This window comes from Zootermopsis nevadensis, unplaced genomic scaffold, assembly GCF_977971745.1.
Source record: "Zootermopsis nevadensis isolate Lab colony 2312 unplaced genomic scaffold, Znev_1.0 Znev_ptg000022l, whole genome shotgun sequence".
NCBI classification, from domain to species: Eukaryota; Metazoa; Arthropoda; class Insecta; order Blattodea; family Termopsidae; genus Zootermopsis; species Zootermopsis nevadensis.
The window spans coordinates 25,763,496-25,788,124 of NW_028259154.1; the positions used below are offsets into that span (position 1 = coordinate 25,763,496).

General features: G+C 37.4%; 2 long non-coding RNA genes across 17 annotated transcripts in view; one reads left to right on the plus strand and one right to left on the minus strand.

Moving 5' to 3' along the window:
• The first annotated feature begins 420 nt into the window (after positions 1 to 420).
• The window catches only part of LOC110839159 (uncharacterized), a 34,832-nt gene continuing 10,623 nt past the window's right edge, over positions 421 to 24,629 (plus strand). Inside the window, exons 1-6 of one of the 11 annotated variants that reach the window (XR_015536481.1) lie at positions 422 to 519; positions 1,232 to 1,667; positions 1,773 to 1,949; positions 3,246 to 3,293; positions 6,288 to 6,764; positions 14,802 to 17,054. This is a non-coding gene — a long non-coding RNA (uncharacterized LOC110839159). The other 10 variants (XR_015536484.1, XR_015536485.1, XR_015536483.1 and 7 more) reach the window with 10 other exon arrangements.
• LOC110840935 (uncharacterized) overlaps positions 18,526 to 24,629 on the minus strand; it is a 67,336-nt gene continuing 61,232 nt past the window's right edge. For all 6 annotated transcript variants that reach the window (XR_015536478.1, XR_015536477.1, XR_015536475.1 and 3 more), the window contains one exon: positions 18,526 to 18,641. This is a non-coding gene — a long non-coding RNA (uncharacterized LOC110840935). The remainder of the gene's footprint in view (positions 18,642 to 24,629) is intronic.

The window sequence follows — 24,629 nt, forward strand, 5'->3', positions numbered from 1 at the left end:
GATTAGGTATAATGAAAGGAGCACTCAAAATTCGAAAATAGTAATAGCGAAAGCGCAGTAATTGACATCGAATAATACCGACAGGGGGGCTCAACCCCAACCGCTAAGTGGTCTTAGGAAATTAAAACAAAATAATAACCTCTTGCGCCCTCTGTGCGGGGTGGCGCTTGTGGTGGGTCCCTATGTTCCCGCATAGAGGACGCTGCCATTTATTTTATGTTTTTAAGCTTTGTTTTATTCTCTACGACCATTTACAGGACCCTCCGCCCCGTGATTTGGTTTCATTCGATTAAATCATCGAGTTTTCGCTGCTCGGTAGTATTTTCGATTTTAGTGTTTTATTACTGGACGTATAATTTTATCTGCCCCTTAGTTATCTCTGCCGACACGCGTTGGATGAGGTTTTCATCTTTGCCTTTCCCAGCATGCTCCGCGAAACTTGTTTCCTACGGACAAGTTGAGTTTTTTCCGGTTGTCATTCTCGTGCTCCGGTACAGCTCGTATGTATGCAGTCTTTACGTAAGTTGGGGCCTCAGTCGGCCATTTTGATATTACGTCTCAGCTTGTGTTTGATTGAATTATCGATCTATTCGACAGCCAAAGAGATGTTGAAGCTTTCGTGGTGGTAGTACGAGGTTCTAAAGAATGCAGGGGATTTCGTAATAGTGAAAGTAGTATAACCGATTTTCTCTAGAAATTACATAAATCGTCGAGTTAGATTTTATTCGACTTACACCATTGAAAATTTAATCTTGGAATCTGAAGCGAAAATAATAATAAATTCTTATTGTGTGGATTTCCACCTCTTTTGGTATTCACTGAACGTGTAATGCAAGAACAAATCGATGAAAATTGTAATATTGATTACGATTGACTCCTGGATTTGACCTTATCATCGAAGATTATGTAGTCATAATGAATACAGATTTAACCTGGTCGCATAGATCAGTGGTATTCAACCTGGGGTACGCGAAGACATCTTAGGGGGCACGTGAAATTTTTAAAAATAATATTTTATGATAAACACTGAATAATAAGTAATGTAATTTATTTAATTTATTTTAGATGTAGATTATATACTATGTATAACTTGAATTATACATCAACAACTTTGGGGGTACAAAGTTGAAGAGAAATTATATCTGGGGGTACGCGAACAAAAAAAGGTTGAATGCCATTATTGGTCTAGATGACCCTTACTTATCGGCATTTCTGTCGGGCGACTTTACAGGTGAATTACGACGCTTTGCCATGGAGGAATATTCCGTCCTCTGAAGTGGAGAGTTCTGAAAGTACGTTGAGAAAAAAAAACGGGTGCTGTTACCGATACAACGTGACTTGGCCTACGTCACAGAAGACGAGATGCCTGAAATGACGTTGCAATATCGAACTAAGTATTCTGAGATATTGTTTTCAATTGCGTTTGGTTTCTATTAGAATTTGAAGGCATTTGACGGTGGTCTCAGTGCAGGCTGGCTTCTTGTTTGTTTGAGGAATTTCGTGGAACCTCTGGACACTCGTGTGGCTTTTGAAGGAGGGTTGGCCGTTCACGTCAAATGCCAACCTCTTGTCCGTAGAGTCCATTGGCGCCAGGTAACTCGTGCTTACGTCATACAACACGAGATACCCGAAAATTATGTTGGAGCATCAGCGAACTAAGGACTCCGGTGAGTACGATGATAAATTGTCAGGTAATGCCCACTGATCGAGTTTCAGAGCGTACATACAGAAGCGACGTAATTATAAATTCTTGTCATTATGTCTGCTTTGAGGTGATTGGCGGAGCCGTCTTCACATTCACGGTGATTATGATATCATCATTCTTCATCGCCGTCGTGAACCCTCTGAACCTTAAGATTTTCCCACGCCTCGCTCCTGGACGCTGCTCTGTGACGTCATATGACACGAGACGTCTGAAATGATGAGGCACCAGCGAGCGACGGACCCGGGTGAGTACGGTGATATATTATTTCAAGGTCGATTCAAAATTATTATGATTTTCGTAGATAGTGTTCTGCGGGAAATTAGAAATTATTATGTCTCGACGGCGATGTGGTGTCTGAGTAAAGCCTGGTCTGCGTGGATGTGAGAGGAATGGGATTTCGCGAATGTACCGATATCGTAAAAATGAAAGAATGTTTGAAACTCCTTACGTAGGTAAGGAATTGAGTTCTTTCGTGAGTTGGAAACAGAAAGGAAAAGTTACAGATCATTTGAGAAGTGTTGATGGGAAAATGAGAAATTGCTGACAATCGCTGAGACGTTACGTGTCCTTTGATAGACACGCACACAATTTATTCCGTCTCTTGTAGTAAACATAAACACAGCAGTCATCGTGTAGCTGACAGTCGTTTAACTGGTCAAAGCATTTCTCTTCGTGTATGGAAACAGAAATTTTATTACAGCATTTACAAAAACTGACTGATCCAAATTCTGAAACAGAGGAATGTAGCCTGCTTCCTTACTTCATTTCTCGTGAATAAATTTGGTAAGGAAATGCAGTGGTGTTAGGTGGACCGAGTCCTTCCAGACAGTGGTTTATAAAGGGGATTAGAAGTGCGTCGTGTGCTATCGTAGTGTCGGGAGGGGGCAAACAGACTCGTCAACAGCTGCGGGTTATTAGTATAATCGGATTTTTGTATATTAATCTTCTTATCGTATTTATAGTTCAATATCTCCACGGTCTGGCCCGTAGCTTACTGACTCTTACAATATGGTTGATAATTACAAGTATCTATTAATGATAAGGATTAAAATTATGAAATAATAAGTTTGGTCATAAACATTTACGTGTGTGAAGGGTCCACATGCGACACCTGGAAAGCGACCTTAGAGCGGTCATTTAAAAATTCCAACCTCGATGTCGTAAGTTATGTTCACAGAAGCGACCACATCCATACCACTAATCCAGGAATGAAGCCTATATTTTATTAATTTTTTTTAAATTAAATGCATTGAATAATATATACTAAATTATAAAATAATGTATACTCGTAGCTAAATTTTATGTCAAATCTGTTTGGTTGCACTTGTTCTGGAAGGGGGGGGGGTGGCTTGAAATTTATTAAATGTTTTTTAAGGGGGGGGGGGCGCAAGGTATAAAAGTTTGGGAGCCTCTGGTATAGAACATTTCAAAAGTCTGTGCATTACAGAGCGATGCAGGTGGCCTCTGTCTCGCGTGGTCGTCGTTGAATCCATTTGATTCCGGTATCACGTTTTGTTGATAATATTACGTCTATTTCCAGTGTCGGTGGTCGTCGTTAATGCAGATCTCTGTTCTACTATCGTTGCTGGTGAGCGAAATGAATTGTTTTCACTAACTAACTAACGTTTCGGGTGCAGAGGTTAAACTCCTTCCAGTGTTCCTTAATTGTTTCTGTTCTTTTCTTCGTTTTCGCCTTCGTCCTACCCTCACAGGATAGAAAGAGATTGGTGTAGAGTTGTAGCCGCATTTATTCGTAACCACTAACAAGATGAACTCTACGGTCCAGCCGCTGAGCTGCAACGGAATACGCACACACACACACACAGTTAGTTTGCCCACAATATTAGAAATGACGAGATGTAAATAGGGCGGGTGAGATTATAGACCATATACCGGGTCTACAATTTATGACTTTCGGGGCGTGCTTCCATCGCGTTGTCGGCCGGCGATCTGTTGACGTCGGTGGGAGTCACCGGCGAATCAGTTTCATTGCGTCTCTCGTAGCGGATTGACGTTGATAATACGGTGCATAGTATTAAGCAACGTGTGTTCTTAGTCGAAACATATGTCAAATATTCATCCTACGTAAATATCGCAGACATTTTCCTGGTATAAGTGTTCCTAGCAGGTCCATGATAGAGAGATTAGTAAAAAGAATTCGTAGTACGGGATCAGTTTTGGATAAAAAGAAGAACAGGAAACGGAGTGTATTGACGGAAGAGAAATTGGATGAAATTGGGGCTTTTTTAGAAAAAAAAAGTCCAAGGAAATGTTTGGCACGTTTAGCTGCACAATCTGGCGTGTCATCGGGATCTGCTCACACAGCAACAAGACTTCTGAAATTGCGACCATATAAGACCACTGTTGTTCGGAGACTCACAAATCCTGACTCTGGTGCTAGGATCCGTGCATGATGGGATTGTTAATCCAGAGCTATTGTTTTTTTAGTGATGGCTGCATTTAAGTGGATACGAGGTGCGATCGGAAAGTTTCAAGACTGTGTCAATAGAGGGCGAACCGAACTCGCCAAAACGGCTACGGAAACCTATGAAATGCTAAAGCAAGCATTTGGGGAGTCCGCAATGGGTCGTGCACAAACTTTTGTGTGGCGTTCACATTTTAAAAATGGCCGAACCTCTGTCGATGATGACGAGCGTTCTGGACGACCATCTTCGAGCACAACGCCCGAAAATGTTACGAAGATTCGGCAGGCCATTCACGAAGATCGACGTCGTACCATCAACGACTTGTGCGACATTGTTGGGATAGGCTATGGGACCTGTCGGCTGATTCTAAAGGAAGAACTCCACATGCGACGCATCCTGTCTGAGGACCAGAAGCAGAATCGACTTCTCGTTTGTCAGGAGCTCAAAGATCTTGCAAGAACCGACCCCAACTTCCTTTCTAAGCTCCGTGTGACTTCTACCTCTTCCCAAAGATGAAAATTCAGCTAAAGGGAAGGAGATTTGAGACGATAGAAGAGATTCAGGCAGAATCGCAGATGGTGCTTGACATTCTGACAAAGAAAGATTTCCAGGGATGCTTCCAGGCTTGGCAGCGGCGCTGGGATCGTTGTGTTCACTCCCAGGGGAACTACTTCGAGGGTGATGGATGAATTTAATACCTGAGATAAGTGTACGGGTTTTTATATGCGCAGTCTGGAAACTTTCTGATCGCACCTCGTATGTCAACAGCCCAAACAACCGCTACTACAGTTCCGAAAATCCACATCAGTTGCATGAACATCCTCTTCATGCCATTAAGGTTGGAGTCTGGTGTGCAGTTACCTCCAAGAGAATAATAGGGCCAATCTTTTATAATGAAACCATAAATTCTGAACATCATGTAAATTTAATACTTAGACCCTTTTTCCAAGAAATGACAGACGAAGAAACGACTTGAGGTTTCTTCATGCAAGACAGTGCTACAGCTCACACAGCTGATCGGTCGATGTTAGCATCAAGAGAAGTGTTTGGTGAACAAGTTATCGATCTGTGGCCTCCGCGTTCCCCAGACTTAAACCCGTGCGATTTTTACCTGTGGGGCATGCTGAAGAACAAAGTTTATGTAAACTATCCGCACACTTCAGAAGAACTTAAAGAAATATTCGAGAATTCATTTGGGCAATATCCCAAGAAGAGCTTCGTCGAGTATTTCGAAACATGTTAACGAGATGTGAAGTTGCAAGCACAAGGAAGTCACTTTGAACTTCTTTTGTGATTTAAGGTAAGAACAATCAATGCAATAACATGTATCAGTGACGAGAAACACTCGCAGCTCCGTTATTAGCTGCACTGAAACTGATTCGCCTGTGACTCACGGGAAGAAGACGAACCAGTCCCGCCGACGTCAACAGCGCGCCGGCCGACCACGCAATCCAAGCACGACCGCAGCCTCATAAGTTGTAGACCCGGTATATCTGCTTTGGTTTAGGTTCCAGTGACAGGCTTTGGAAATCCACGTAGAAGATATTCTGAATTTTAAAAAGTGAGGATTTTTATTTTCACGATTTGAGTAACCGGTAGCTTCTCAGTGACTTTGCTGCGTCAAGATATCTAATCGTGAGGCGACTCAAGTGTCTGCAAACAGAAACTGTAGAGCGGGGAAGGTTTTGAAGTTTGTAAAATTTCACGTAGCTGAAAACTGCATCATCGTTATTTGCCCTGAGATAGGCGTATAAGTGTGATTAAGAGTCATATGGCAGGATGAACGTACAGTCCGCATTTCTGTCATGGAGTAATCACGTGGACCTTTGACCACCTCTGACGTAGACAAAGTGCATTCTATGGAAGTAACTTGGAAGTAATCGCAATTTTATAGTAGCATAGGCGTGAAAGTGTGATTTGATGAGAGATTCACACGGAAATTAGGAATTAAGACATAGTAGGCAAACGAAATTACGCGTAGACGACGTCGTCCATGTCACGAATAAAATAATACAGGGTGTTGGAAGTTGAAATAAGTGAAAGGCCTGGTATTGACATTTCAAGTGAAGTTTTCTAATTATTGTTTAATAAAGAAATGATTTAATTGTTTTAATTTTTCTGATTGTTGTTTAATCCTCCATTTCTCTTTATAATAGGTAGAAGAACTACACGTGCCACTGTTTCGTCTTGAAATTCTTCGTATTTACGTTGACTCGCAGTGAGGGGAGATTTTTTAAGAGCATCTAAAATTTCTGACTTGTTGAATTATAATTATTAATTTTATAGTAGAGAAGGCATCAGTTGTAGCAAATTGAAGTGTGAATTTATATGATATTTAATATTTATTTGGCTGAGTTTTCCACTGCCTAATTAAAGCGTGCATTGGTAGTGAGTAACCGCGTCATCTCCAGAAAACGTCTTTTTATTATAAATAAAATAATACAGAATTTAATGAAGTCAACTCGAAGAATTAATGGCAGTGTGAATGGAGTTAGTGCGTCTTAAACATGAGTAAAGTTGTAGCAGACTTCAGACCGCAGCATCTCAGGATAGAGCGGCCATTTTGAGAAACAAGGGATGAATGCGGAACGTGGCCATGTCTCAGCGACGTCTGGATCCTCGGCTCGTCATCGGTGAGTGAAATTGATCTCTCCAATGTTGTGGTAGTAGTAGTTTGTAGCTTAGTTTTTCCCGTAGTTGAGAGATTTTAGCTAATGAACTCATTATTTCCATCCTTGAAGGAAAATTAGTTACAAAACTTGTTCTTTATCTTGTTATTTCTTCTTATCTTGTTCCTTAGACGGAATAGACTGATTTGTTTGTGGGATAAATTGCGCCAGCGTCTAATTACGTACTACGACATGAAGGCTTATGGGTTATTGCAGTTTGAAAAACCAGACTATGACTCGGGCGAAGAACGAGGAAGGAAAATGGATATACAAGAAGCTACGTGGAACGTGGAGAAATGAATGAAATTGGGAATGAAATTCTGACATTTGGTTTAAATGTAGTCGCTCTGCAAGAAATTCGATGGCAAGTGCAAATATATAAGAAAAATTATATATTTTTTTTTTCCCAGTGGAACCCACAAATAGAACTGGACAGAGTTTGAACCTATTAATGGCAAGACTTTGGAAAGTGACGATTTGAAGGAAAGTTTACGAATATCACATGCCCCTACAGAAGATAAAGAAGAATTTTATGACCTATTAAATAAAATATGCTATCATATGACATGCTATTGAAATTCGAAAAATTAGTAATAAATTCATGTATCGAAAGTTGCAGGTAAATGAAACTAGTGGAAATGGGTGTGATATTTTTAGCCCAATTTGCTTAAAATGAATAGATTAATAATAATGAGCACTTGCTTTCGTCATAAGTTTATACATAAAGGTACACGGAAACCACCAGAGTGGATCAGATGGACCAAATTGTGATTCGGGTCACTTTTTAGTGAAAGCAGTTTTGACGGAAAGAATGTCATACTTGAAAAGAAAGAAATGGGACTTGAAAAGAAACTGAAAGATCCAAATTGTATGAGACAGTATCGGGATAGTTTGAAAGAATCACAGCATTTTGTCTTGTACAATGATAATGATGAGGAGGAAAGTGTGGGACTAGAATGGAATAAAATCAAACAATCAATCACACAATCTGCAACTGACAATATAGGAATAGAGAAACAAGGAAGAAATGCAGATTGGTTTGGCAATCATTGTCTTAGGTTTGTGGAAAAGAAAAATGAAGCTAGAAAAATAAAGTTACAACATGAAACAAGATCAAAATGTGAAATATATAATAACTACAGAAGGGAAGTCAATACAAAATGTAGGAAGAAGAAAAGAGAAATTATTAATGAACAATTACAAACAATACAAGAAGTCAATTCTCAAAATTAAAATAGAAAATTTTATAGGTAAACTTTAATTATAAAAAAATTGCAATAAACCAAAACTCAATGCATGTAAGGATAAGCAAGGTAAAATAATAGGAGATGAAAAAGAAATTTTAGATAGATGGACTGAGTATTTTGAAGAGCTCTTAAATAAATAATAGAGATAGTAAATATTTAACAGCTCAGCCCTTTGTTGAATGTCCCATCATGAATTAAGTGAATGAAGGAATGAATAATATAATTGAAAAATAACAAGGCTCCGGGTGAGGACTCTATTACTGCAGAATTAATAAAACAAGAAAGCCAAGTTCTGTTAGGAAGAATACATAAGTAAATACATAAATATGATATGGGAAAAAGAAAGAATGCCATCAGAATGGAAAAAAGGTCTTACATGTCTGATTTTTAAAAAAGGAGGTAAAATGCAATGTAGTAATTACAAAGGGATTACCCATTTAAATGTAATATATAAAATCTTCACAAATATTATACTCAAAAGACTTAATGTATATATTGAAGAGATAATAGGCGATTACCAATGTGGATTCAGACTTAACAGAAGTACAACTGAGCAAATATTTGTAATGAGACACAGACAACGTCAAAGGTGGAAAGATGAAATGGCTTTGAAAATTATGGGAATTAAAAACTGGCACACTGTAGCTAAGGATCGTCAGGCCTGGGGAGGAATTGTGAAGGAAGCCAAAGTTCACAGTGGACTGTAGAGCTTGAGAAGAAGAAGAAGAAGAAGATGGAGATACATGGACAGCATTACGTTCCAGCCGCTTTATCCCAGGGAAAAATTCGCGATATCTTCTATCTATCGATCAATCTGTCTGTCTGTCTGCTTCTCTGCTTGCCTATCCATCAATGAATGAATGAATGAATCTATCAGTCTGTCTGTCTGTTTGCCTGTCTGTCAATCAATCAATCAATCTGTCTGCTTCTCTGCTTGCCAATCAATCAATCAGTGAATGAATGAATCTATCAGTCTGTCTGTCTGTTTGCCTGTCTGTCAATCAATCAATCAATCTGTCTGTCTGCTTCTCTGCTTGCCTATCTATCCATCCATCCATCAATCAATCAATCAATCAATCTATCTATCTATCTATCTATATTTCTATTTACATCTTAATCTGTATATCCATACGTAGACTAACCGAAGCACGCACCCATCCACATCAGTCATGTTTTAGTAGCTGTTATTTTGTTTGTTAAGAGAAAAATGTATATTCTGGTATGTGTTATATGACATCGACATTTTATGATATTTCTAATGCCAATTTATTGTGCTAAATGCTATTGTAATAATACTGCATATAAGGTTGTTGTTTTACGGTGGGTTGGGTTGTCCTGGAGAATTGAGATCGTGTGGTCGTGGGGATGTCCTGGAGAATGCCGTAGAATTGCAGGAAAATTCTTGGAGAAGTCCTGGTGTGTCTCTCACTCGGTGTCTTGCCGGACTCAATCTCTGCCTCGTCTTGGAAGTGATAGTAATGTCTTGGGTGAATCTCGTACATCATTGCTAAATGTGCCCCTGCCTCGTCTTCGAAATGGTAGTACATTCGATGAATTTCTGCCGATCTTTGCCAGAACCGGTCTCTGTCTCACCCGGTCAGTGTCTCACTCGGTGTCAGCCGGACTCGATCTGTGCGTTATCATATCTCTGCCGGACTTGGTCCTATTTGCGTATGGTCCGGTGTCTTGGTCGTGTTCGTAGCTTGTAGACCTGTGTCTCTGTCTGAGTGAGTCCCTTTGGTTCTACCACACGTCACACTGCAGCTCAGGTGGTTACAGCCTCTCTTTTCGACGTAAGTTCGTCTATACGGAAGGGTCATTCGGCAAAAAGTGAAAGGAAAATGTGTAATATGGTTACCTAGGAAACATGATCATAATTCTGTACGCTACTGGGCTCATAGGAAGCGAGAAGTATTTGCCGTGATAAGGCAATTGTTTATATCAATGAGAGCTCGTAAAGCGCAACATGACGGAGATCTTGGCGAATCTTGAATTCCAATATTGACCTACAATTCATACTTGAAGAATATTCATGTGCTTCCTATGTTGTGGAGTATGTAAATAAGACGAACCGAGGCACAAGCAACTTGCATAGACACATGATTCAACTGCAAGAAGACTACTGTGAACTATTGAAGAAGGTGAGTTTGAGTGTCTTAAACAGCGTCGAGATGAGTAGCCAGGAATCAGCTTGGTACCTGATGAGGCAATGAAGCAGATTTGTCAAATACACTTTGGCCTGACGAGAGATAAAATTGTATAAAAACACTGAAACAGATGGAACAAGAAAATCTCGATGACAATTCCACTGGTGTATGGTATGATAATAATATATATACGAAAGTATGAAAAACGTCGTATAGACTGGACGGAAAAATATTGCGCTGGCAGACTTTGCTGCGAGTACAGATGGAACGTACAAATGCAGAATCATTCGATATATAATAATTACGATATGAGTGACATGGTATAAACTACAAACGAGAGATGGTTTTGTTGTACTTTCCGTTTAAGGACGAGGTGTTGGATAGAAACAAGTTTGTGGATACAAGAACGAAGATGTTAATATGATCGGTAGAAAACGCTACGTGGTAAAACGTTTACTCTAAAATTACTGATGGAAACATATAATAGGTTTTGCGAGCAACAGGACGTTTTAAGAAACGCATGTGCATCCATAGGAAAGGCTGCTCTGCGTTTAGAATTGCCATGTCAAGGAAGCAAGGAGGACTTAGTAGGGAGACGTTGCAAATGTACAGATCGGCATTTCATAACGTTCAAATGTTGTTCGTGGACGAAGTAAGCATGATTGGAGGTGATACTTTACTCACCATAAATGCGAGAATACAGGCAATATGCAATGACTATGATAAACCATTTGGGGGGAATGAATGTGTGTAAATGCGAAAGCCATAATGTACAAGCCTCACAAGAATTCCTTGGCTGGTGCTAATCTGTGGCAATCACTGATGTTCTTTCCTCTGATGCAAGTAATGAGACCAAGTGACGTACAATTTTCTGACATACTAACGAAATTTGGGATCGTGTTGTGACGCGAAGAGAAGAAGCCATGTTGGATGCTCCTGAAGCCATAAGATTATTCTATCTCAATGAAGACGTTGCTGTAGATTGGGTACCAAAACCGAGAACAGTTGGCTATCACGCGCACCAAGTTGTACAAGATGAAGGTTGCTGAAACAGGAGGATTGCCGTTTGTGATGAAGCTGTGCGTTGGGAAAACCTTATACAGTAGGGCACCGCTTATACTGCGGGTTAGGGACCAGACCCCCGCCATAAAGCGAAAATCGCCGAAAAGCGGATCTTTGCCTTATTTCACTTGCAAATGCATATCAAAGCCTAATAAGATGTTTACGCTATGAAATAGTAAGTGCACAATAGCGCCAGCCTAAGAAAACGATATGAAATAAAATGAATCCACACAACTAAAAGTTTTTCCATGTCGGCAATAAGGCTATCTCTTTTTCTTATGACTTTAGAGTTCATTCGTGTGGCACTTTTAATTCCTTTAACACTTTCTCCTTAGCGTTCACGATGGCACTAACAGTTTTGCGAGCTAAGCTTAGCTTACGTCCTATCTCGGCCATAGACATGCCTTGTTCACGAAGTTTAATTATATCTAACTTGGTATTTAAAGTAAGAGGCTTACGACTCCTCTTTTTATCGCTACTACCCTTTGACGCCATTGTAATTACACTGTAGAAACACAAAAATATTACATAAATATACAGTTTGTAATAACTTTGAAAAATTGCCAGAAATACGGAGACGCGGAGCGTACAAAAGCTGTAAACAGATTGAATCAGCGACGAGAAAATGGCGCCGGACGCACTTCTCTGACTCAGCTGTTGAGCGCCGTATTAGCGAATCGCCGTAAAGCGGGGCCCTACTGTATGATCACTAGCAACGTCGATGTTGAGGATGGTTTGGTTAGCGGTAGTATGGCAACTTTAACGTACATTGAATACAATCGTGAGCATCTCGCTCGTGTGCAGCGGCTGTGGATGCTTGTGGAAACCAAAATTGCGGTACAAAGGGCTAGCTTCACAACCAAAAGTACTGAAATACGATTGGACACCATCAAATAGACGAAGCACTATATCTCACATTTAAAAACATGCAACTTAAATGTAAAAGATTACAATTCCCGTGCTTAAGTCGCAGGATGGTACGTTTCAACAAATTGTATTCAACTACAAGAAGAGTCTAGATCATGGGTCGGCAAACTACGGCCCGCGAGCTAAGAATGGATTTATTTGAAATTTCAAACTGATTTGTGCATTTCTGATGCTGTCAGAAATTAAAAGAAGCGAAATCTCCATTCGCACACAAATTTGCAGCGGATATATTTTCTGAACTGAAACTACAGTTCCAGCAGCGTTTTTCGGATCTTGATCCAAGCGCAGAAGACATTTACATATTTCAAAATCCATTTGACTACAATTGAGAACCTTCCACCTAACCTTCAATAGGAAGTGATTAATCTCAAGAGAAGAATCTAACAGAATTCTATAAATGTCTTCGAAGCGATGAATACGGCCAATTAAGATCATATGCTCGGGGATTTATATCTGTATTTGGCAGCGCCTACCTGTGTGAAAAGACATTTTCAAAGATGAAATATGTAAAATCTCAATACAGGTCAGCATTAACTGATGAACATTTACAATAAATTTTGATGATAGGGAGTACTGAATCTAAACCTCAGTTTGATGAAATGTTATCTCATAACAGGCAATTCCATTCTACTCAGTAGTAGAGCTCAATTTCAAATGTAGTCTACTTATTATTATTACGTTACATTTTGTTCAATAAATTTGTTAAAACTTGTTTTTTTTTCGTGTTACATAAGTAGGTTTGCCTATACAAATATCCTCGAGTTTGCCTATTGGCCCGCAGAGACTGAAATATTTACTATTTGGTCCTTTAGAAAAAATGTTTGCCGACCCCTGGTATAAATCATGAGTTCTCGCGTTACATCGTTGGACAGTTTGTACATCACAAGCAGAAACAACGACTTCGTGTTTTATCATGCCAAGGGAACAAACAACCCGAAGGAGCTGAGGCGGTTAGAAACACATATATTGCCCACGATGACTGCTTCGGTGAGGGCATTCATAAGGAGTGCTGGTATTCATGATCTAAAAATGACCACTCTAAACGTACGGTTTAAAAACTCACGTGCAAGACAACTGAAACCGATATCCTGGCTCTCACCGAAACTGTAAATCTGGAAGGTTATAAATGCATCACGTGACGAACAGAGAGCAGGTGGAGTGGCCATCATGGCTACCCCACATCTGTTGATGAAGTTACCTAAGAATGATGGAGCAGATTACAGAGGTGATATCTGTGCGGCAGACTTATTGATGATTGTAAGAGATTTGTTTTGAGTCATTTGGGAAATTATACAAAGATGTTTTCAGTTATGGCCACAGAGAATCCTAATACAATGCCGATAATATTGCCAGGAGATTTTAACATTGATTTAAAGAAGGAGGAAAATCAAAGCTTTGTCACATTTATGGAGGAAACGTTTGGATTAATGTTGATGTCAAATCCTCGATGTAGTACTACTGGATCAAAATCTTAAGCGAAAATAATTGAAGTTGAATAAGCAAAGTCTTAATCAAACTTTACTCAATTGTAAAGCATGTATAAAGGAAATATTTAGAATAAAGCCAATATATAAACTTCCTTTCCGTATAGACGTATTTACGTCTAATTCTCCGGAACAGTGTTTCCACTGACAATGTGTGGAGAGATTGAAGGGAATTTGTCGGCGAGTAAGAGCCTCCGACACTCAGAGAATATACGTGGGGCAGATGGTGAGGCGACTTTAGCACGGACGAAGCGAATTCTCTTTTCTCGTGTCGCTGTGATATTTCGGAGACGCTTACTTTTATTTTTTCTTAAGACACACAAAAAATAGGAATATATTCCTAATTAAACTGCTCGTAGGCGGCTCGATGATTCGGCTGTTGCGTTTGATAGAAACGTGCCTACTCGGTGGAAGGATTAAAACTTGAGAGCAGCAGCCCGCGTTGGTTCACCTCGTGTAGCAGCTTTGTTAATAGGATCTTGTCACAGAGCTTGCCGACAGTGTCAAGAAGATTGGTTGGTCTGGAGGAAGAAGGCAGCGTGGGGTCCTTCCGCGGTTACAGTATGGACACCACGCGGAGGACCGCGATGAACACTTTCGTGAGAAAGGTTATCGCGCGCCGTGGAAGATGTCTCAGGGACCCTATTTGGTATACCGTTGGGGCCCCGAGCCTTGCCAACCTTGAGTCCCTCGATGGCCTGAAGGACCTCCGAGGGACTGGTTAATGTCGGTTCACTTGCGGGGGCATCGCCTCGTTAACCATGTCAATAACAGCCCGGTCTGACGGGTCGTCCACCGGCAGAAACTGGATCTCAAGGTTGTCGGCGTCTGAAAGAGCCAGTGCTCCTCGGCAGTAGTAAGATTACAGGGTGTCGCTCCACTGTTCGTCCGTGAACTCGTTGAGCCGATAGGTCACCGACCTCTGGAGTCGGTTGACCTGGGCCTTGAGAGCGGGGTCTTTCGTGACCTGCCACCGCCTCCTCAGCCGGTTCTTCAGGCGTTTTTCATCCTCAATACTAGGAAGACACGGCATGGGTTTGTTCTAACAATGACGTACGAGATTCACACAAGACACTACCACTTGGAAGATAAAGCAGGGGTTGATTTACTAATGTTTTGCTTGATTCTTCACAGACATTACCACTTCGAATTCAAGGCAGGGGTTCGTTTACCAGTGACATACATGATTCATTCAAGGCACTACCACTTCCATGACAACGCAGGGGTTTGTTTTAACAATGGCGTACGAGATTCAAACAAGACACTACCAGTTCCAAGGCAAGGCAGGGGTTTGTTTTAGCAATGACGTACGAGATTCACCACAGACATTAACAATTCGAAGAAAAGGCAGGGGTTTGTTTTAGGAATGAGGTATGTGATTGACCATAGACGTTACCACTTTCAAGACAAGGCAGGAGTTTGTTTTAGCAATGATTTGCGTAATTTACATAATACACCACCAGTTCCTACACACGGCAGGGGGCTGTTTTACCAATGATTTACGAGATTCACAGAAGACACTACTATTTGCAAAATGAGGCAGGGATGTCTTTTAGCAGTGACTTGCGTGATTCATACAATATGTGTAGCGTGTTTCAAAAGTAGCTTTACAAGTTGAGGAGGGCGAGATATCGGTGAACTGATAGGAGAAAAATATAATCTCAGAAACACTGGAAGTTTTATGTCCATCGGATTTTTATGGTTGAATGTGAGTTTCATTTGTTATGCGGCAATATCTTGCTACACGTGGTGTAGTAGCATCTCCGGTGACACTTGAGCGGCGGTAATTGGAGTTTGGAGTTCGGCCACATTTGCAGGTTAGGGTGGCACGTACACTCGATGTTTAAGAAATGCAAAGAAGAAAAAATATAGAGGTGTAACGAGGTGACCATGCTATTGGTGCGGCCCGACCGATCCACCGACCTGGGAAACGGTTGTAGAGGTACTCCCGCACTTCTCCGAGGTAATGAGGGGGTGCACCGTCTTGCTTGAAGTGAATGCGTCCTTCGTGGTGTTCTTCGTCAAGTTGAGGAATGAGGAACTGTTGGGGAATGTCCAGATACACGATGCCGGTAATGGTCTTCTCCATGAAAAAGTACGGGTCGCACGCTTTATCCTTGCTGAGGGCTGAGAACACATGTTCCAGGAAGGCGCGTGGATTTTCACTACCCCGAATCCTGCAGTTGTGTGCGTTGACCTTACCAGTGACATGGAACGTGCTTTCGTCACTGAAAATTACTGAGTCCAGAAATCCTTTGTCTTGAACGCGACGTAATATTTTTCGGTACTACAGTTTATGTGCATGAAACTTGATGTGTTTGGCTAAATTCGTGCATTTAAAAATATTGCGTACGTCGTTTAAATAAATTTATATTCTGCTGAGAAGTTGTAAAGCTACTTTTGAAAGACGGTGTATACTACGACTCGACACACACGGCGATTCACCCAAGACTCTACTACCAGCTCTTGCAATTTGCTTTATGCGTGTATCATTGTAATTATTGTTATGACATGAATAAGTTGTCGTATGCTACATGGGACGTGTGAATAAAATATATCGCCTGCTGAGAACAATAGTGACGTAAGTCAGAAATCTCAGTTTGGCGCAACTGCAATCCTTGATCCCTCTTCTACCATAATTACAAGTTATTCCGAGTAAATTGCTTTGAATTAATTATGTAATTTGTATGTTTTCTGCATCTTTTGAGTTGTGTAGCTAAATGCATGACGTGATGCATAATATTTCGTTTTGTAAAGTAGTTTATTCTTAAAAAAAAATTGGATTTAACATATTAATTAACGTTTGGAATAATAATGATAATCATCAATCTACAACTTTTTCTGGAAGAAGGGTAAGCTAATGTTATCTATAGAATGACGTTGATGTCAAAAGGTTTGTGCTCTTTGCTGACAAGATGATAATGGTAATTAATTAGTTAAAGCTACTCTGAGGTTTGGCTTTTTAATATTGCATATCACATGAATTACTATTATAATAATTATTAGACCAATAAAGCAATAACAATAATAATAGTAGTAGTAGTAGTAGTAGTAGGTAAAGGAACTGTAAAGCTATTGAAATCACAAAGTAGGTGCCTACATTAAATACGTAATTTAGAAAATGACGCGTTTACTGACGTAAGTCGAAAATAGGTCTTTTAACAATTTTCACAGTAGTTGCAGTTACTGACGTGACTATTGACGTGAACACTCGCCAATCCTAACGCCATCTAGGTCGTCTCTCATGAACGAAGACGGTAAGAGATACGAAGGAAACCTCGACAATGGTGGCGTTTTATCGTTCACCTAGCGGCGTAGGGCGGAACTATTATTAATATGTGTATACGTAATATTTTATAAATAAATGGAGCAGAAGGAATATATAAACGTTGTTTTTTATTGTTTGAGAGAATACGCATTCTAAGTGTTTTTTAAAATTAATATAGATAGACGGGTTTAGTACTAATTTAAATTCGACAGTTATTCTATTGTAAGATATCAGGAAGTTTTAAATTGCAGTATGTCAAGAGCCTTGGTAGCGCAGTGGTTAGCGTGCTTGGCTATGGATGCAAGGGTCGGTCGATCGAAACCCGGCCAGGTAGAGTTTTTTAAAATTAATATGGATAGACGAGTTTAGTATTAATTTAAAATCGACAGTTATTCTATTGTAAGATATCAGGAAGTTTTAAATTGCAGTATGTCAAGAGCCTTGGTAGCGCAGTGGTTAGCGTGCTTGCCTGTGGATGCAAGGGTCGGTCGATCGAAACCCGGCCAGGTAGAGTTTTTTAAAGTTAATATAAATAGATGAGTGTTTAGCATTAATTTAAATTCGTCAGTTATTCTATTGTAAGATATCAGGAAGTTTTAAATTTCGGTATGTCAAGTAACTTAGTAGCGTAGTGGTTAGAGTGCCCCGGCTTCGGATTGTAAGGTTCGCTGGTTCGAATCCTGGTTAGGTAAATTTTTTAAAGAAATGTAAAAAAATATGACCGTCCGGTTCAAAGACTGCGCCGGACTTGGGAAGAAATTGTTGGGGTTTGCCGCGCAAAAAAGATTACGTGCAGCGAGAAAAAAGTCGAGATTAAAGAAGAAATAATAAAAGAAATAAAGTAAATTATAAGAAAATTGAATAATAAATAGTACAGCGAGCGAGAGGAATTTCCTGCACGCAGTAAAAAAATTCTTCGAGGCAATTTGATTCGGAGCAGGGTTTCGTAGAAAATAATTCTGATATTCAAGCAGCGCGGCGGCGCCGGTTCTCTATGCAGGGGGAAAAAATCCCTTAGACACCAAGAGGTAAGCCTTGCCATGGATTTCTTCTCAGCAGGTCCCCCAAGCAGCGGTTTCGTTTATTTTGTAGAAAGGGGAAAAATTGGCTTAGGGGCACCACCAAGAGGTAAGCCTTGCCATCGAAAATCCGAATCCCCCGCCTATATAAAAAGAGCAACGACGGAAGCGCCGCCTATATAAGGCGCGCTTTTAAACAGCTCGCAGAACTTAGAAATATTTCTTAAACTATAAATATTTTTCAAGTACTTCTTCGACCTAAATATTTTTCAAGTACTTTGCCGCCTAAAAACTTATCATTTTCCTCAACTATAAGAAGAACTTAGAAATTTTCGTATTGCGGCCAAAAACTAAGTTTTGACCAGCAATACGAAAAAATTTCTAAGTTCTTCTTAGAATTTTCCGAACTTGTACCAAGAAACTAAGTTCTTGGCAAAGTCCGAAAAAATTCTAAGTTCTTAGAATATTTCGTACTTCTACCAGAATCTAAGTTCTGGCAAAGTACGAAAAAATTCTAAGTTCTAGCTAGAGTGTATGGAAGGAATTCAGGAACCCTAAATGATAACATTACTCAAAATAAAAAAAGTCTTTATTATGCAAAAAATTTCTGTTTGTACATCAGTTTACAAAATATAATTCATTCATTTATTTTCATCTTCTTTACCTCGACTGGAAAAGTATCATCACCTGAAAAAAAGCAAAAAACAAACATTAATTTCAATCAAAGCAAAGAAAATTATATCTCAAAACATAAATAATAAATATAAAATAAAATAGATTCTGAGTGCACGTTCTGTCTACGTATACGCAAATTATTTCTGCTTTTCAGTTGCACGCGTACATAGCCGTAGGCGCATTCTGCGTGCAGGTGAAGTCGATAGATGTCTTGTGCGTAGTGGAGGCAGGTTCTCTCTGTGTGGGGGCATGCATGCGTGTGGTATGTGCGCTCAGAATATATATATAATAAGTATGTGTGCAAGTTATTATTGATTATATATGCGAAGCTCTTGAGTGCAGCATGCGATTATTATAATTTATGCATGTGGAGAGTATTTGCTAGCATATCTTATGAATGCAGAGAGTGTGTGTTGAGATCTTGTAGAAATATATTTTATTTATTTACTTTTCGTATGTTTTAAGTTGATATTGATGTTTGTTATTTCATAAATAATTTCTTGACTGACTTCGAGTTAGTCCGCTGTCAAGTAAAAAAAAATTAAACAGCACAATTAAAAAAGTACAAGAAAATAAGAAATGAATACAAAGTCACTACACAAAATGAAAAATTATCAAAAATACAAAAAGTCATCATCCATTAAAAACAACTCAACACTTGCAAAGACATGATAAATGGCAAAAAAGATGACTTGCTTAAAAACATACAATTCATAAAAGCTGCTATGTTTTAAATTAAATAATATTTTGCCACAAAGTGTCTCTTAAAGCATCAACAGTCTTGTTTACATGGATGATCATTTATATATATTTCAAATAATTATTCAACATTAGTCAAAATTAAAAGAATAACTGCAAGAGAATAAGAAAAAGTAAAACAATAAAGAAATTAGACACAAAACGAAAAAGAAACAAGAAAATAAAGTAAAAGACAATAAATACATACTAAAAGCTGAAAGAATTAAAAAGAGCAAACTCTTTTAATTTCTTTCAGCTTTTAGTATGTATTTATTTTCTTTTACTTTATTTTCTTGTTTCTTTTTCGTTTTGTGTCTAATTTCTTTATTGTTTTACTTTTTCTTATTCTCTTGCAGTTATTCTTTTCATCTTGCCTAATGTGCAGAGTTGAATAATTACTTGAAATATATATAAATGATCATCCATGTAAACAAGACTGTTGATGCTTTAAAAGACACTTTGTAGCAAAATATTATTTAATTTAAAACATAGCAGCTTTTATAAATTCTATGTTTTTAAGCAAGTCATCTTTTTTGCCATTTATCATGTCTTTGCAAGTGTTGAGTTCTCTTTAACGGATGATGATCTTCGTATTTTGGATAATTTTTCATTTTGTGTAGTCACTTCGTATTCATTTCTTACTTCCTTGTAATTTTTCTTAATTCTGCTGTTTCAATTCTTTCGTACTTGACAACGGACTAACTCGAAGTCAGTCAAGAAATTATTTATGAAATAACAAACATCAATATCAACTTAAAACATACGAAAAGTAAATAAATAAAATACATTTCTACAAGATCTCAACACACACTCTCTGCATTCATAAGATATGCTAGCAAATACTCTCCACATGCATAAATTATAATAATCGCATGCTGCACTCAAGAGCTTCGCATATATAATCAATAATAACTTGCACACATACTTATTATATATATATATTCTGAGCGCACATACCACACGCATGCATGCCCCCACACAGAGAGAACCTGCCTCCACTACGCACAAGACATCTATCGACTTCACCTGCACGCAGAATGCGCCTACGGCTATGTACGCGTGCAACTCAAAAGCAGAAATAATTTGCGCATACGTAGACAGAACGTGCACTCAAAATCTATCGACATGTAGTACTACACACACACACACAAGAACTAAACACATAAACTACACACACACTACAGTTACCATCCACCTAATATCAAAATAAATTCAGTACAAATGGAAGCAGTCACCAATCTACTTTCGCATGGCTTTGTGACTCCCTTTAACATAAAAGCAGTCACATACCCATCACATTTCACCTCAAACCAAAGCAAAATAATCAAAAAGCAAACTGAAACCAACCCAAAAGCAATCACATACCAATACCAAATAAAAATCTATTTTCAGATAACTTTGGGAATGCTGTCAACATAAAATCAGTCACATACCCATCTAAAATCAAACCCAAAACCATTCACAAATCAATCTAAAATCAAACTATATCAAGATGACTTTGTGATTGCCTATAATGTAAAAGCAGTCACATACCCATCTAAAATCAAACCCAAAACCATTCAAAAATCAATCTAAATTCAGTCTATTTCAAGATAACTTTGTAAATGCATTCAATGTAAAAACATTCACATAGCCATCAAACCCAAAACCAATCAAAAATAAATCTAAGTTCAGTCTATTTCAAGATAACTTTGTAAATGCATTCAATGTAAAAACATTCACATAGCCATCAAACCCAAAACCAATCAAAAATAAATCTAAGTTCAGTCTATTTCAAGATAACTTTGTAAATGCATTCAATGTAAAAACATTCACATAGCCATCAAACCCAAAACCAATCAAAAATAAATCTAAGTTCAGTCTATTTCAGGATAACTTTGTAAATGCATTCAATATAAAAACATTCACATAGCCATCAAACCCAAAACCAATCAAAAATAAATCTAAGTTCAGTCTATTTCAGGATAACTTTGTAAATGCATTCAATGTAAAAACATTCACATAGCCATCAAACCCAAAACCAATCAAAAATAAATCTAAGTTCAGTCTATTTCAAGATAACTTTGTAAATGCATTCAATGTAAAAACATTCACATAGCCATCAAACCCAAAACCAATCAAAAATAAATCTAAGTTCAGTCTATTTCAAGATAACTTTGTAAATGCATTCAATGTAAAAACATTCACATAGCCATCAAACCCAAAACCAATCAAAAATAAATCTAAGTTCAGTCTATTTCAAGATAACTTTGTAAATGCATTCAATGTAAAAACATTCACATAGCCATCAAACCCAAAACCAATCAAAAATAAATCTAAGTTCAGTCTATTTCAAGATAACTTTGTAAATGCATTCAATGTAAAGACATTCACATAGCCATCAAACCCAAAAACCAATCAAAAATAAATCTAAGTTCAGTCTATTTCAAGATAACTTTGTAAATGCATTCAATGTAAAAACATTCACATAGCCATCAAACCCAAAACCAATCAAAAATAAATCTAAGTTCAGTCTATTTCAAGATAACTTTGTAAATGCATTCAATGTAAAAACATTCACATAGCCATCAAACCCAAAACCAATCAAAAATAAATCTAAGTTCAGTCTATTTCAAGATAACTTTGTAAATGCATTCAATATAAAAGCATTCACATAGCCATCAAACCCAAAACCAATCAAAAATAAATCTAACTTCAGTCTATTTCAAGATAACTTTGTAAATGCATTCAATGTAAAAACATTCACATAGCCATCAAACCCAAAACCAATCAAAAATAAATCTAAGTTCAGTCTATTTCAAGATAACTTTGTAAATGCATTCAGTATAAAAGCATTCACATAGCCATCAAACCCAAAACCAATCAAAAATAAATCTAAGTTCAGTCTATTTCAAGATAACTTTGTAAATGCATTCAATATAAAAGCATTCACATAGCCATCAAATCCAAAACCAATCAAAAATAAATCTAAGTTCAGTCTATTTCAAGATAACTTTGTAAATGCATTCAATGTAAAAACATTCACATAGCCATCAAACATCAAATCCAAAACCAATCAAAAATAAATCTAAGTTCAGTCTATTTCAAGATAACTTTGTAAATGCATTCAATGTAAAAACATTCACATAGCCATCAAACCCAAAACCAATCAAAAATAAATCTAAGTTCAGTCTATTTCAAGATAACTTTGTAAATGCATTCAATGTAAAGACATTCACATAGCCATCAAACCCAAAAACCAATCAAAAATAAATCTAAGTTCAGTCTATTTCAAGATAACTTTGTAAATGCATTCAATATAAAAGCATTCACATAGCCACCAAACCCAAAAACCAATCAAAAATAAATCTAAGTTCAGTCTATTTCAAGATAACTTTGTAAATGCATTCAATGTAAAAACATTCACATAGCCATCAAACCCAAAAACCAATCAAAAATAAATCTAAGTTCAGTCTATTTCAAGATAACTTTGTAAATGCATTCAATATAAAAGCATTCACATAGCCACCAAACCCAAAAACCAATCAAAAATAAATCTAAGTTCAGTCTATTTCAAGATAACTTTGTAAATGCATTCAGTGTAAAAACATTCACATAGCCATCAAACCCAAAACCAATCAAAAATAAATCTAAGTTCAGTCTATTTCAGGATAACTTTGTAAATGCATTCAATGTAAAAACATTCACATAGCCATCAAACATCAAATCCAAAACCAATCAAAAATAAATCTAAGTTCAGTCTATTTCAGGATAACTTTGTAAATGCATTCAATGTAAAAACATTCACATAGCCATCAAACCCAAAACCAATCAAAAATAAATCTAAGTTCAGTCTATTTCAGGATAACTTTGTAAATGCATTCAATGTAAAAACATTCACATAGCCATCAAACCCAAAACCAATCAAAAATAAATCTAAGTTCAGTCTATTTCAGGATAACTTTGTAAATGCATTCAATATAAAAGCATTCACATAGCCATCAAACCCAAAAACCAATCAAAAATAAATCTAAGTTCAGTCTATTTCAAGATAACTTTGTAAATGCATTCAGTGTAAAAACATTCACATAGCCATCAAACCCAAAACCAATCAAAAATAAATCTAAGTTCAGTCTATTTCAGGATAACTTTGTAAATGCATTCAATGTAAAAACATTCACATAGCCATCAAACATCAAATCCAAAACCAATCAAAAATAAATCTAAGTTCAGTCTATTTCAGGATAACTTTGTAAATGCATTCAATGTAAAAACATTCACATAGCCATCAAACCCAAAACCAATCAAAAATAAATCTAAGTTCAGTCTATTTCAGGATAACTTTGTAAATGCATTCAATGTAAAAACATTCACATAGCCATCAAACCCAAAACCAATCAAAAATAAATCTAAGTTCAGTCTATTTCAGGATAACTTTGTAAATGCATTCAATATAAAAGCATTCACATAGCCATCAAACCCAAAAACCAATCAAAAATAAATCTAAGTTCAGTCTATTTCAAGATAACTTTGTAAATGCATTCAGTGTAAAAACATTCACATAGCCATCAAACCCAAAACCAATCAAAAATAAATCTAAGTTCAGTCTATTTCAGGATAACTTTGTAAATGCATTCAATGTAAAAACATTCACATAGCCATCAAACATCAAATCCAAAACCAATCAAAAATAAATCTAAGTTCAGTCTATTTCAGGATAACTTTGTAAATGCATTCAATGTAAAAACATTCACATAGCCATCAAACATCAAATCCAAAACCAATCAAAAATAAATCTAAGTTCAGTCTATTTCAGGATAACTTTGTAAATGCATTCAATGTAAAAACATTCACATAGCCATCAAACATCAAATCCAAAACCAATCAAAAATAAATCTAAGTTCAGTCTATTTCAGGATAACTTTGTAAATGCATTCAATGTAAAAACATTCACATAGCCATCAAACATCAAATCCAAAACCAATCAAAAATAAATCTAAGTTCAGTCTATTTCAAGATAACTTTGTAAATGCATTCAGTGTAAAAACATTCACATAGCCATCAAACCCAAAACCAATCAAAAATAAATCTAAGTTCAGTCTATTTCAGGATAACTTTGTAAATGCATTCAATGTAAAAACATTCACATAGCCATCAAACATCAAATCCAAAACCAATCAAAAATAAATCTAAGTTCAGTCTATTTCAGGATAACTTTGTAAATGCATTCAATGTAAAAACATTCACATAGCCATCAAACATCAAATCCAAAACCAATCAAAA